General features: G+C 44.4%; 1 protein-coding gene across 6 annotated transcripts in view; it reads left to right on the top strand.

Annotated features, from left to right (window-relative positions):
- The window catches only part of GLIS3 (GLIS family zinc finger 3), a 502,487-nt gene that overhangs the window by 77,923 nt on the left and 410,436 nt on the right, over nucleotides 1-14,128 (top strand). The gene's annotated exons all lie outside the window — the stretch shown is intronic.

Here is a 14,128-nt window from a genome sequence, read left to right as displayed (position 1 = left end):
ATCAGGTTCTGGTTCAACATTTCCGGCAGGAGGACTACACAGGGTGTTTGTGCGGGCCCTGGTGCATCACACCAGGAGCCCGGAAGGCTCATGTATCCTGGTGTTTGTGATGCTGCTTTGATCATTTGGCTGAGGTGGGGTCCCAGGATCTCCACATTGTGGACCCTTCCCCTTTCAAAACTGATGCATAATATCGTGCAGATATCTTGTTCTCCATCGGTGATGCTTGTGTGAGTCAGTCATCATGTTGTTAATTGCCTAATGGTGATTTTCTGATTCCGGTATCCCTTCTCTGCTTATTAGTTGGTATTCTTCTTGCAAGAAGAATTCCTCTCTTTGCTTTTTTCCGAGAATCACTCTAGACCTCATGCATTCTTTTTAAAAATCCACTGTGTCGTGATTCATTACCACCACTTATCTTTTTGATGCTCAAATTGTCCCAGCCCTGGCAGGTGCCAGCCCCTTCATGCCAGTTTTTGTGGCCTTTTGATAAGTTCCCATTAAGCACGTCCTTGCATTCACGCGTGACGGGATGTTCTAGGTCCGCTTATAATTACTTCCCTGCCCTAGACTCGGAATCAGCCATCTTTCCAAAAAGCTCGGGTCCCTTTTAGTGGGAAATATTTGGAAAACTGGATGAAGCGTGCTTTTATTGGCTCTGGGGTGCCCTTGCTTCTAGACCCCGTGTGTGCACAGAGTTAGGAGATCTATCAGAAGAAGGTAACGAGTTCCAGTTAAGATACAACAGAATGGAGCCCTTCCTCACACATTCACTCGTCAGTGGGATCCCTGGTTCTCCGCCGTGTCTGTGTGTCTGTTGATTGGCTCTGTGCTACCGTAAAAGGGTGTTTTTAGCTTTACCTTTCTCAGATAGTAGAGGTTAGTTTTAAAAACGATTTCTTTCTACATGTGAATGTTTAATGTACTGAGGTGAGAATGTTTGTATTTATCTGGGCTACTGCCTGAGCTGTGGGATGTTCCCTAGCTGGCCGCCTCCTGGCCCTGCTAAGATTGGGAAGTACAGAACCTCACTTATCTTGTACCCGTAATGGCATTTCTCCCTACTTGCTGTTTCATAGTTACGGATTGTAATTAGACTGGTGGAAATGCATTTTTCAAAGCATCTGGGAAATCAGCTTTATGATCCTCACTTTAAGCACATTTGACACAGCTATTTAAATATTTAAGACAACTCCACATTCGCAGTCCCCGTAGGACCATATAATTGGGAAGATTTTCATTGTAAAGGTTTTTTTATTTTACTTGAGGGCCTCTGACATTTCTTGTTGGGCTCTGCTGTCCTTGGAGACAAAGGGAGTTAGTTATTTATTAGCGCTTGTGGGTTATTCATTATTGTTGGTCAGAAAAAGCAGAATAATATCAACAAAGGACACTAATTGGGATTAAAAAACTCTTTTGTATAATTTAAGGTTGGTGTCTCTTGTAAAGACCTGTTTTTTTTTTTTTTTTCCTTTAAATGTGTGAACCTGGGAGGTCTAGAGACTAGTTGTACTTTAAATAATACATCAGATTTTATTTTGATTTTTTTACTGTTTTTGATTTGCTAATTCAATTGGTTATAACCTGGAGCTTACGTTACTGCTTGATTCCTTAGTGGGTCAGTTAGCTTCATATTTTTTCCCCCACCGCCACATTATAAATTTTAAAATGCTGCCACTGATTTAAAATGTTACTTTCCTGTATCATTCCTTCACTTATGTTTATTCCTGGACAAACCATGAAAAAAAAATTCTGCTGACAGCAGTGAGTGAATCATGTCGAATGTTGTTATGTTAGCGCTGGGTTAAGAATAGCAAATGGGGTCTTGCATTTTTGAAGAGATGCATCGATATATTGATTGATATATTCAATCAGTTAATTCAATGCATTGATAGATTGACTGATCTATCAATCAGTTAATTCTATGCATTGATATATTGATTGATACATTTGCTAATGAAAGTTGGGGCAAAATACTTGGTTACTTTTTTTTTTTTTCACTTCTGCTTTTTAATCACTTGTATTTCCTTGCACTTCCAATGTGGCTTCCTGTAGAATTAGAGCAAATAAAGTTAATATTCCGTAAAAGGTTCCAGAAATAACCAAACCAGCCAGAGACCAAAGGCATTATTCCAGTTGAGGTAACCAGGGTTTTCATTTCGCCTTGCCAACAGCACAGGTGAAACACTGTGTTTACTTTTGTTTCCTCTTTGGGCTACACAATCTATACTTTGTGTGATTTATTGTTGCAGCGTGTAAATCAAATTGATGATGGATTTCCAAGTATTACTGAACAGCAGGCATGGTTTGTTCTAGTTATAAAAGTGATTTGTCAATCCCACGATATTCCCCCTTTAAAAGAACGTATTCCATTAGCACTCCCTGCCCCCTTGAAGTGCCTCTGATACTGTAGAATGCGAAGCTGGAATATAGCATCCGCTGTAGCATTTTCTAAGACTGCTAAATAGTAACCGCTTTTGCACCATGCTTTTGCACAGCTTTTGCGCTTGCACGGTGCTTTAGAGTTCACAAACTTGCATATTGATGGTCCCCTATGGTTTGAGCAAAGGTTCCATCCTATGGGGCAGGGCAGGTGCGACCGGCCCCATTTTAGGGATTAAGAGACTGAGGCTCAATTTGCTGGCGATCTCATCCTCTGCGTACTGTGCGCGGGTTGATGCCTGGTAGGCCTCCACGGTGTGAGAGCTCCTGCCACAGGAGTTCTGAGAAACCCTGTTCCCCTCTCCCTCAGAGTTTCTGGTTGCTGCCTTCGTGAACAAGTACACCTGTAAAACTCACTGCCGTTCAGCTGCCCTTTCCATCTTGTACTTGACGATTTCCAATAATAGGCCCTTCTGAGCGTGGAGGAGGTGGGGGGCATTGTCTACCTGGGCAGGAATCAGGCCGTGTTTGCGTGAGGGCCGCCTGAGTGACATCAGTACCTGCAGAGGTCGCTTTGCACACCTCTGTGAAGTCTTTGAACCCCAGGCAGGAGGATGTCATGGATAAGAATAGATTTGCTAATTCTGACCCATCAAAACTTAAGGATACAATGGATGGTGACTTGTGTTTAATACCTACTTTTATGGCTGCCTTATTTGAATAATGAAAGAAATAGAAGGCCTGTAATTGGCTCTGACATAATAAGCAAGGTGAAAAATGAGACCTGTGGTGTGGGACCTTGCTGTCCAAGGATAGTCCAAATCCTTGAGGACCAGGTTAGGAACGCAGTTTCAGGGCCACCCCAGACTGACTTCTTCAGATTGTGCCTTTTAACAGGATCCAGCACAAGACCAGTGTCCTGGCCGCGTGAGCAGTGACTGTCCAGGGGCCCGAGCTCAGAAGGAGCGCCCCGTGCTTGGACTTCAGTGCTCTGTGATCGCTGTCTTGACATTCTTACTGATTTTATCTTTGAAGCTGTGCGTTGTAAGTGAAACCCGATGGGACGCTGGAGCACGTGCGGGGTGCCTGGAGTCTCCGTTCATGCATGTGTGGTCCCACATGCTTCCAGGACAGCTGCTGGCTCCCCTGCCCCCACCCGGTACCCACTGCTGCCCTCTACCTCCAGGGACCCGGCCATGAGTGTGGGGAGGTCAGGGCTGGGTACATGTGCTCAGGATGCCCCATCCCATGTGAGGTTCTGGGTAACTCCCCATGCAGAAGTGGTAAATAGCAAAAAAAAACAAAACAAAACAAAACGAAAAACAACCCCTCCCCCAAACCAGAAAACAAAACCATGGCCAGTCAAGAGAGGGACTAGACAAGAATGGAGAGTCATTTTCTCCTGCTTTTTGTACAAGGGACCCAACATTTTCATTTTCATTTTCATTTTCATTTTCATTTTCACCGATCCCTGCCGATTATGTAGCTGACCTTGTGAGTACACACTGAAACTTGAGAAGCACTGTTGGAGGAGAAACACGGTGGACCCTGGACTCAGAAGACCCACGCTCCTCTTCAAGTACGGCTAGCGTGTCACCTCGGGGAAGCCACTTGTCTACCCTGCCTCGGTTTCTTCATGTGTAAAATGGAGTGGCGAGTGAAGTTTTATCCGTCTTTCCAAATGGGCAGGGTCTAGGCAGAGGGCAGCCCTGGCCACGTAGCCTTGAGGAGGAGTGTGGCCAGGGAGCGTCTCATCTTTGGCTTTGGTTTCACGATGCCAATGAACAAAGCTGGACGTTATGGAGGTAGGGGGCAGGGCTCACAATGGGGGAGAAGGCCCAGAATTGGTCTTCGAATCCATGAGTGGGTGGCAAGCGAGGGTCAAGACACTGAGGCAGGCAAGTTCTGGGGATCTCAGGTAGAGAGAAGGTGAGCTTCAGGGAACTTGTGAGCAAATGCATCGGCTTTCCAGGTGTCCCCCAGTTGTGTGGCAGGCAGCAGGCAGCTTGTGAGATGGGGGGGTAGAAAATGGTGTTTGCTTTTGAGAGTCACATTGGATGGTAAGCGTGAGAGTGCATTTTATACCGCAGAGTGCCAGAAGCGTCCCTTTTACTCTGCTCCCCGATTGTCCGTCAGTGTGGGGCTGTGCGGGCCTCCATAAACCACAGCAACCGCTGCTGAGTGGGATGGCCCTGTCCTGCCACTCTGTTCGTTTGTGCGACTTGTCCTGTGAAACAAAGGCTGACAGCCCAGTCATAACTCCCGAGTCTGGGCAGTCTGAAAAGCTACTTGGTATGTAGATATAGAGCCCTGAATTGTCTTGTTTTCAGTTTGCCTCAAAGGCTGGACGGAAAAAACTTACATCATCATTAACCACAGTAAACAAACATTGATGCGAAATAACAAATTGTAGAAGTGTATGTTTCATCTAAAAATTTTTCTTTATTTAGGGAAGGTGATCCTATAATTTATTATCCAAACCAGGAGATTTTCAAGAGAGAAATGGGGCCCTATTAATACTTATGGCCAGGACTATCCTGGATGAGCTAGAGTGCAGGGCCACCCTGCATTGAGGGGGAGGTTTAATGGCATTTAGGTGCAGAATCTTACCCAACTGCATTAAGGTAAAGTGGTCCAACCTACTTGACAAGATTAGACCCATTTAAGTTAATTAATAGCAACATTTTTCTTGGGGCCGTTGGGTGATTATTAGTATATTATTAAGTAGAATACATTAATTAGTTCCTGGCTATTCTAGAGTTGGAAATAAGCTAGCAACTACTTAGCACTTCAGTTTTTTATTCTAGAGTTGGAAAGAAGTTAGCAATTATTTAGTACTTCTTTTAGTTCTTGCCTTTGCATATCTTACTTTAATCCTTCCCAACCCTATGAAGTATCCCCTTGAAAATATGAGAAAAGAGGGGCTTAGGAAGAATAAGAAACTTGACCAAGATTTTACCCCATGTCCCACTGACTCCAGAGCCCTGTGTACTTCTGTAGGATTTTGTTTGGTCTTTTGGTACAATGCTTGCTTCGGAAGGCTAGGTTCTTGGCCGTTGAGAATGATTTCCTGAAAGACACAATATTTCTGCCATAATTTTTACTACGTGTGGTGGTGTAGTGCCTGGCATATATTTATTTTGAAAAGTAGAGTGAGCTGAAGCAGAAAAACCACCCACAAATAGATGGTCTCGGGTGTTTGTATCAATTTGTGTTGAAAGTGCCCCTCCTCACTTGCTGAAGACAGTGGCTTTGGTGGCAATCAGGTAGGGAATGTGATGTAAAAAAGAAAGATACGGTAAAGGCTAACTTTTGAGCCCTTCCTCTGGTCTGCCTGCTGCGTTAAGCAGAGCTCCTGGGCCACACAACTGGGGCGCCATCTGGAAGGCCTCCAGTGATGGCCCTGGAGCTCAGAGTTCTCTTCATTCTCCTAGCAGCCCCCTGTGTCATTAGATCAGGAAACCGAAGACTTGGAGAAGTAGAGTAACTTAGCAGCAGTCACATGGCTCGTAGGTGTGGAAGCAGGGAAGTGAATGCAGTTTCTTTCTGACCCCAGGGTCTTGTGTCTCAACTGTCCTGCTGTGTTCTGTCTGGACGAGTCAGGGAGCCAAGCTGGAGACGGGGGGCTTTGCACTGCCAGAGCTCTGGTTCACCACGTACATCATTCAAGACTCTTTTGGTTGCAGTCAACTGCAGCCCATTGCGCTGGCTTATGTAAAAGGGGATTTAGCGTAAGGGGTCAGGAGTGTTTCATGGTACCCAAGGACAGGATGGCCAACTAGATCTTTTGAAAGTCTAAGAACACGGCACTTCCCCAGGGTCTTTGCACGCAACATGATCTTTTATTTCTGCTTTTCTTTACACATCACTTCATTTTTCTCCCTCCATATTGCTTTTCTCTATTTCTTTTTTTTTTTTTTTAATTTTTTAACGTTTATTTTTGAGAGAGAGAGACAGAATACGAGCGGGGGAGGGGCAGAGAGAGAGGGAGACACAGAATCTGATGCAGGCTCCTGGCTCCGAGCTGCCAGCACAGAGCCCGACGCAGGGCTCGAACCACAAACTGTGAGATCATGACCTGAGCTGAAGTTGGACGCTCATCTGAGCCACCCGGGTGCCCCTGCTTTTCTGTTTTTCTTAGTATATGTATTAGGGTTCTGTAGAGAAATATAACCAATAGAATATTTATTTATGTGTGTGTGTGTGTGTGTGTGATATTTGTATAAAGAGATTTATTATAAGGAATTGGCTCACTTGGAGCCAGTGGAGACTGAGAAATCCAAGGACCTCAGTTGGCAAGCTGGAGACCCATGGTTTAGTTCTATTTAGAGTTCAAAGGCCTTTCAGTTTGGTTCCGAAGGCCGGAAAAGATTGCTGTCCCAGCTCAAAGCAGCCAGGCAGGAAAGTTCCCCTTACTTGTGGGAGGGACCCCCATTTTGTTCTGTTCAGGCCTCCTACTGACTGGACGAGGTTCATCCATACTGGGGAAGGCACTCTGCCTGACTCCGTCTACCAGTTCAGTGTAATCTCATCCACAAACACCCTCACAGACATACCCAGAGTAATGTTTGACGAGATATCTGGACACCCTGTGGCTCCCATCAAGTTGACTCATGAAATTAACCATCACGGTATCCACGGGCTCAACATGGTTTTCTTCTCCAGCCTGAAACATGTAATGTACTCAGAACTTCCGTGCTACAAGTCAGCTGGGTAGTGTCCCTGCATACCATTTTCAGGTTCCTTGGAAAGAGTCTGATTGGTCCAGTGTGTGTTAGCCCCAGCTCATCCAGCTGAGGTGGGGGCAGAGCCTCATAGAATGAACATGGGTTCCACCTGCTCAGAGAAGGGCAGTGTGTGTGGGGTGACACCTGGGACTTAGTCTCTTACATAAAGGCAGTTTTGGGGTGTATGTCTTAAACAACAGTGACATTTCCAAAGTTGTTCCAGAAGTCACGTTCTTCAGCCGGTGCGATTCCAAAGTAAAATTTTACAAGTATGGCCACCAACAGAAGTTAATTCTAGAGAGTTAATTTTTTTAAATTTATTTTTCTTCTTAAAAGATTAACCACCGGTGTTTTGCATCAGTTTTTCGGTGGTGGCCACTGCATTTTCTAAGGGAATTCATTTTTTTTTTTAAGGTAATGCAGACTTTCACTCTGGGATGTGGGAATTAAGAAAGAACATTTAATGGATGATCCATTAAGCCTTTAGGTTCATTTTGTATTTAGAGTTTAGTGAAGGGGAGGATTGTCAGGCTTCAGTTCAAGTACACAGACCCATGATTTCTATTTGAAATCACTTTGAACAATACAGCAATTAGAAGGGGTTTGGCTGTCAGATTTGAACATTTTTAGCATCGTTGTTTTCCTGTAGGGTTATATAATCTAAGGGCATCCTTTTGTGATTTGAATATTCCTGGCTTTTATGCCAGATTTTTAAGAGGAGTCTATCAGACACAAAACATATAACATTAACCGGTGAGTTAAATTTTTATTTTTGAGAGACAGAGAGACAGAGCACCAGCAGGGGAGACACAGAATCCCAAGCAGGCTCCAGGCTCCAAGCTGTCAGCACAAAGCCCGACACAGGGCTCGAACTCACAAACCGCGAGATCACGACCTGAGCCGAAGTCGGATGCTTAACCGACCGAGCTATCCAGGCACCATTCAGTGAGTTAAATTTTTAACAGTTGAGGTACATGGATTGGGTACTGAAAACATTTTCTTTACTTATGTTTTTAAAATATAATTTATTGTCAAGTTAGGTAACATACATTGTATACATATTGACTCAGCTAATTTTTTCACTTATCTAGAAAAGAATTCTGTACAGGTCCCTATTTTATTTTGTAACAGTCAAGTTCTAAGGCGCCTCCCTGCTTACCACCATTCCCGTCTCCTGGAATTCAGACTTTTCTGGATGTGCCACCCCTTGAGTGTGGGCTGGCTATAGTGACTTGCTTATACATATTACAAAGATGATGCAATGTCACTTTCATTATTTGATTACGAAAGATAGGACTTCTGTCTTGCTGTCAGACTCTACTGTCTCCTGGGCTTGTATGCTTTGATAAAAGCAGACTGCCATGTTGGAAAGGCCCATGTGGCAGGTAACTGTGGGAGGCATCTGACCCACAGACAGGAAAGAACTGGAGACCTCCGTCCCAACAGCCTTCTAGAAACTGAATTCTGCCAGCAACCACATGCGTGTTCAAGGTGATCTTTACCAGTTGAGCCTTCAGAGAAGGCTCTCGCTCTAGCTGATGCCTTGACGGCAGCCTTACCATAGAGCCTGAATCAGAGGGCCCACTCAGGCACTCAGGGTCATGTTCCTGACCCACAGAAACTGACATGATACAGTCGGCCCTTGGACAACACGGGTTTGAACTGTGCACATCCCCTTAAACAGAGGTGTTTTGCAATACGGTATTATAAATGTATTTTCTCTTCCTTATGAGTTTCTTACTAACGTGTTCTGTTCTCTAGCTTCCTTGATTGTGAGGACGCTGTATATAACGCACAGAACATGCAAATAGGTGTTCAAAAACTTGTTTGTTACTGGTAAGGCTTTTTCTGGCCCACAGCAGGATGATTAGTGGTTGAGTTTTGGGGGAGTCAGAAGTTAAATACGCAGATTTTTGACTGTGCAGGAGGTCAGCACCCCTAACGTCTGTATCGTTCAAGAGTCAGCTGGACATGTCACCCCTAACGTCTGTATCGTTCAAGAGTCAGCTGGACATGTGTTGTTTTAAGCCACTAAATTGGTGGTAGTTCATTACGCTGCAGTAGATACCTAACACAGTTACTGTCTTGGCTTTTCCCTCTTTCTGGGCATACTAGAAAATGAAGCAACATCTGGGAGGGCAGGAATTAATCTCTGTCAAAGGCCTATGATATGCTGGACATGGTGATAGACTTTTAAGATTCAGGAAGGCCAACTTGTAAAGCCTTTTTTATTACTCCCATTTTGCAAATGTGAGCATCAGCATTCAGAGAATTGCAAGTATTTGCCCAAGTTTACATGACTCGTAAGAGGCAGAGCCGAGGTTTGAGGGCCGGTCTATCCTGCCTCCCTCCGTGCATCTGGCTAAGTCCCGTAAGCCATGACAAACACCCATGTGGCGTTTTCGCCTAGAAAGAAGGATTAAACAAAGTCCATTCATTTCTAAGCATTCGTCGGGTACCTTCTGTGGGCTTGTTGCCAGACCTCAGTCTCTTTCTTCTCAGTAGCGTGTTCCCACCAGAATACCTTTTTGCTGTTCTCCTCCTTCCCTCCATCTAAACTTTTTTTTTTATTGCCCTCTTTATTATTCTCAAACAAAATTCATAGACAGTATTATCTACCTGTGCATGTAATTTTAAAAAGTCAATATAATTTCATAAATGAAATACAAGGGGAACAAAAAGGAACATGATTTATAACACACGTGGGTTTAAATATGAAAATGTTTCAGCACAACCATACCAGAAGGCACGAGGAAGGAATCACGTCTTTAGCTAGAATTCTGACGACCCAGAATTGTATCGGTTGTAGCGGTGGGTGGTTCGGATGTCTAATTCCTTTACTTCCAGTGATAAACGATTTTATGAAACAGTGGACAAAACTCTAGGATGCTTCTATCAAGACAGTGATCAGTGTTCCTTTGATTTGTGATGTGACTTCACTTTAGATAACTTAGCGCAAATAGGAATCATGAAAGCAAAGTGGACTTAGGTTTTAAGCTCAGATAATGATAAACAGGTTTTCACCTACGTGAATGTCTGATGGGGTACTTGAAAGTCATGTGGGACGTGGGTGATTCTTTGTGTGCGGGCCCACGTGGCATCCCTGCCTTCACCACCGAATGCCACCAATGGTGACAGCCCAGAATGCCCTGGACTGTCCAGATGTCTCTCAGGGCCAGTGTCCAGACCCACTAATCTCAATGTAAACTGGTTTCAGTAAAAGAGCTGGTCAACTGACTAAAGTACCCCAATTTTCGGAGGTGTCTGTGTTCTAACTGTTCATGGTACAATTAGTGGGGGGCAGGGAAGTGGCCAGGTGAAGGGTTAGAGGATCCCCTTTCGCAACCCTTAAACTGTATGGCGTAACGTCCTCTTTATATTTCCTTTTTTTTTTTTTTTAATTTTTTTAATGTTTATTTTTGAGAGAGAGAGAGAGAGAAAGAGAGGGGAGAGGCAGAGAGAGGGGGACACAGAGTCTGAAGCAGGCTCCAGGCTCTGAGCAAGCAGTCAGCACAGAGCCTGATGCGGGGCTTGAACCCACAAACTGTGAGATCATGACCTGAGCCAAAGTCGGACGCTCAACTGACTGAGCCACCCAGGTGCCCGTTTTTACTTATTTTTGAAAGACAGAGAGACAGAGCATGAGTGGGAGAGGAGCAGAGAGAGAGGGAGACACAGAGTCTGAAGCAGGCTCTAGGCTCTGACCCGTCAGCACAGAGCCCGACGCGGGGGCTCAAACCCACGAACCACGAGATCATGACCTGAGCCGAAGTCGGATGCTCGACAGACTGAGCCACCCAGGCGCCCCTTTATATTTCTGATTCTAGCCTTTCTTCCTCTGTGCTTTTTCTTCAGGCTCGGTCGACACTTTACAGAAAAAAAAATGTATTTTTTTCTGATCGTGTTTTAAGAGCTTCTGTGTGTCAGTCACTTGATATTTTCTGAGCATCGACTTTAACCAAGACGTTGTTCTGCGTAGCTACGGAGGGATCAAAGGTGACCGAGATGTGGACTGAAATCTCTGTAGATTTGCGGTTATAACTCAATCCGACACACATTTACAGGGCAAGGCTCAGTGCCAGGCATACGTACACACAAACACACACCCGCTTGCATGTGTACATGCTCTCAGGGAGCTCACAATCAAATAGGAAGAGGGAAAGAAGAGACTTTAAAAAGCACTAAGTTGTATAAATAACAGTCCGTTAAAAATAATAAATGAATTTCACAGGATTTATGTACTTACTTATGATACGGAATATGTGACTGGCAACATAAATACATTAGACCTGTGAAAATGATACATGTGTATTTTTTAAATGTTTGTTAATTTTTTTTTTTTTTCAACGTTTTTTTTTTTTTTTTTTTTTTTTATTTTTGGGACAGAGAGAGACAGAGCATGAACGGGGGAGGGGCAGAGAGAGAGGGAGACACAGAATCGGAAACAGGCTCCAGGCTCTGAGCCATCAGCCCAGAGCCCGACGCGGGGCTCGAACTCACGGACCGCGAGATCGTGACCTGGCTGAAGTCGGACGCTTAACCGACTGCGCCACCCAGGCGCCCCTGTTTGTTAATTTTTGAGGCGGGGGGGGGGGGGGGGGGTGGAAGTGTATGTGGGGGAGGGGCAGAGAGAGGGAGGCACAGAATCTGAAGCAGGATCTAGGCTCTGAGCTGTCAGCACAGAACCCACTGTGGGGCTCAAACCCATGAACCGTGAGATCATGACCTGAGCCAAAGTCCGGTGCTTAACCGACTGAGTCACCCAGGCAGGCATCCTTGAAAACGATACATATTATATATGCTCTGTGATGTACTATGTGTATTATAGGTCATGTACAATTCCATATTATATATATTACAGTTTATATATAAATGCTTTTATTAAATTAATAAGCAAACATGCCCAGAGGCAAGTTTTCCTCCACTCTTAGGTATTAGAAACATATCTTCATACATAGATACTTTTAGATGGTGTCTTTTAGAGTTGGAAGCTCATTTTACAAACCCAAAGGAAAGAGAGAAAATTGGAAAGGTAGTAGGGATTATAAGAAATTTCGTACATAGAGTATGTCCGGGCAGTGGGGAGTGTGTCTTTACTTTGCACTGACAACTAACTAATTGAAGAAGATCCCATAATCTCAAGTGGATAAACTGAAGTTAGACATTAAGAAGAGAAGGGGCACCTGGGTGGCTCAGTAGGTTAAGTCCCCGACTCTTGATTTCGCCTCAGGTCATGATCTCTCGGTTTGTGGGTTCGAGCCCCATATCGGGCTCTGCACAACATGGAGCCTGATTGGGATTCTCTCTGTCTCCCTCTGTCTCTCTCTACCCTTCCCCTGCTTGCTCTCTCTCTTTCTCTCTCTCATCTCTCTCTCTCTCTCTGTCTCATCTCTCTCTCTTTCAAAATAAAAAAAAACTTTAAACAAAAAAGACATTGAGCAGAGAACACTGTAAGGGGCACGAAGGATTTTAACATTCCAGGTGAAAGTTGGAGTGGCTTTCTCTGTCGATTTTCACAAGGGGTGATTTTGTGTCATGTGAGAAAGCTGGAGCCCAGTGCCTGCCCAGTGCCCGCCCAGTGGTGCGTCAGCCAGGGTCTAGTCAGGAAAAGAGAAGCCACTTCAGTTATTGTAATGGAGAGATTCTGGTATCAGGAATTTGTTAAGCAGGACTGGGAAGACTAAAAAGGCACAAAGGAGAGCTTTGAGGTAATAAAGATAGTAATTGCCGGAGGCAGCTATGGCCCTGGGGCCGGAGGATCAAAAGGAGGGAGTTGGAAGTTCCCAGAACCCAGAAACTGGGAGGAGGAGCCCTCAAGGCTGGGACCCAGACTCTGAGGAGTTGCTGCCCGCCCTGGGACTGACGGACTGAGCTTCCAGAATCAGACCGACAAGCATGGGCTCTTCGAACATCACCAAGGATCCTGGAGTACAGTATACAGATGTCCAATCGATAGCAATTCTCAAACCAGAAGTCATGGATTAGAGCTAAATACCAGTAGGATCTGTCCCCACTTTTATTCTTATTCTTAAATTGCCTAGAATAATTGCACTAATTAGATCTAGGCAATACACGAAAGCACACTATTGAATTCCTTGCAAAATGCTCTTATCAAACGAAGCTTGTGTATTTGAGAACTATTTAGAACGAGCCTGGAGAAATAAAGCAGAGTGAGACCGTAGCCTCTTTTTCCTATTTCTTTATAGTCTTAATCAAATTTGAAAGAATACTGGTACTCACATAGCACTTGCGATGTGGTAGACATTATCTTCAGTGTTTGATTGCTCATTTTAAAATAGGTTAATAAGACATATTATCTCATTTAAGTTGCCCCCAAACCCAATGAGGTAGGTACCCTCATGCTGGTTGTTATTGCTATTATTCTTCTTCCCATTTTATGGATGAGGACACTGAGGTACGGTTGAATAAATTGCCCAAGGTCACATAGCTGGTAAGGGACAGAGCCAAGACATAAACCAGCCAGTTTGGCTTCAGAGGTAGTCTTAACCACTAAGGCATATTGGCCATATATATGGTTTTTAGACCTGTGTTCTTATTTATTTATGGAAGGATGGACAGCCAATCCGTTCATTTTTTTCAGCAAGATGCAGTAGATTGGGGATTTAGGAGAATGAGGCTCAAAACCCAGGTCCTTCACTAACTTCCTTAGAGAGATTTAAGAGAGCTGGTTTAGCAATCTGGCCCCTGTAAAATGAAGAGATTGAGTGAAATGATTTTTTGGAGCCTCATTTCTAACTCTCCTTGGTTTCTGGTTCCTAAGGAGCCTGGTCACCTTGTAGGAACTGGGAGCTGGAGCTGTTGTCTGATTTGCAGGGTGAAAGGACAGTTCGTTTCCTAAAAAGTGTCCGACTAGGCCAGCGGGCCTTAGTGCTGGTGATGCTGTTGACGGCTAACCAGCTGGGGAGTGTCAAGGACAAAGAGATTAAGGACTCCTTTTCTTCAGACATTTGAGCATTGTGATGGTGGCTATTGTTTGAATCTACCCCCACCTTTTTTTT

The sequence above is a fragment of the Neofelis nebulosa genome, chromosome 12 (genome assembly GCF_028018385.1).
Source record: "Neofelis nebulosa isolate mNeoNeb1 chromosome 12, mNeoNeb1.pri, whole genome shotgun sequence".
Classification (NCBI taxonomy): Eukaryota; Metazoa; Chordata; class Mammalia; order Carnivora; family Felidae; genus Neofelis; species Neofelis nebulosa.
This window is presented reverse-complemented; position numbering and strand designations above follow the sequence as displayed.